The sequence below is a fragment of the Apodemus sylvaticus genome, chromosome 16, assembly GCF_947179515.1.
Source record: "Apodemus sylvaticus chromosome 16, mApoSyl1.1, whole genome shotgun sequence".
NCBI classification, from domain to species: Eukaryota; Metazoa; Chordata; class Mammalia; order Rodentia; family Muridae; genus Apodemus; species Apodemus sylvaticus.
The window spans coordinates 46,990,397-46,991,720 of record NC_067487.1 but is presented as its reverse complement, the minus strand read 5'-3'; positions in this window follow the sequence as shown (position 1 = coordinate 46,991,720).

Here is a 1,324-nt window from a genome sequence, read left to right as displayed (position 1 = left end):
TCCAACAGGCAAAATTAAAATACAATAGCTTTAATTATCTACCATGATCCAGGTCTTTTCCCTTAATGGTGTATTAAGGTCTAGAGGGACTGAGTCAACCTTCTCCATTCCTTCTCAACCATCAGTTTTATTATCTTTTCTTTGCTGGCCAATATTTCACTTCTTGACTTTTATGGTCTCATCCAAGTTCACTGAACTTAATCTCCTCTCAAAGCTGTAACCTTGGCTAACCCTCTGCCTTGGATTTTTCTCTTCCAAGCTTCCATCAGTTTTATTGGTTGGGCATTTCTCATGAGGGACTATTTTCTCCTTGAACTGGATCCTCCTTCAGCTTTAAGGTCACACACATTCTCCTCACTGGCCTCCTGTCGCTCTGACCAGTGGCTTTCACTCAGCTTTGGGAATGGCTCTTCCCTGGGAGCACTGACTTAAATGGGAGCTCTCTGTGGTCCTCCCTCTCCTCCTCCTCCTCCGGCAGCTTCTCATAGGATCATCATCTTAGTGGTGTCTACGGCTACCTCTGCAATCCTGAGTAGCTGGGCTGTGAGGGTTTTTCTGTAGGCTTTCAAAGCCTATGAATTTCCTTATTTCTTATGAGTGATAAATTATTTTCTCCTGGCCTGTGTTATAGACTCTACACTGAGCTGGTCATGGTGTGCCATGTACTGGCTTACATGGATGGGGTGATACTTTTACTATTCAGCCAAATATAGCCAATATGTTACTTTCTGTTTGTACCACACACACACACACACACACACACACACACACACACACACGCACGCACGCACGCACGCATGCACGCACACGCACACACACACACATCCATGAAGGCTTATCTGCTTATCTGCCTTGTTCTGTGCCAAGTTTCTTTTCCTTCTAATTCCTCCTGGACCTAGAAATTATCAGCAAGAAACCAGGACCATGAGAGAAAAAGGGGGACCAACTATGAGACACCAGAGTCAAACTGCCATGCCAAATCACATGGAGGTGATGCGCCCATCCAACCACAAGAAGCAGAAGCTTGCCAGTCTGAAGGAAGCTCAGAGGCATATGTGATGAGCTGGGAGATTAGTGCATGGGCGACGAAAGAGGCCAGTCACTGAAGGAAAAGCCCAGAGGCCAAGCCTCCATTCCCACCAGACATGTGTGTCTAAGTGACTCTTGGAGACCTCCAACCCAACTAGCACCTCCTCATTCTTACCCTCAGCCTTCCCCGCCCCCACATTCTTCAAACATCAGCCTTTCAAGTCAGAAATCTCTTAGGTGACTTTGACCCTCCCACCCATTACTCATAGTGAATGCATCTTTTCATGAAGTCAAT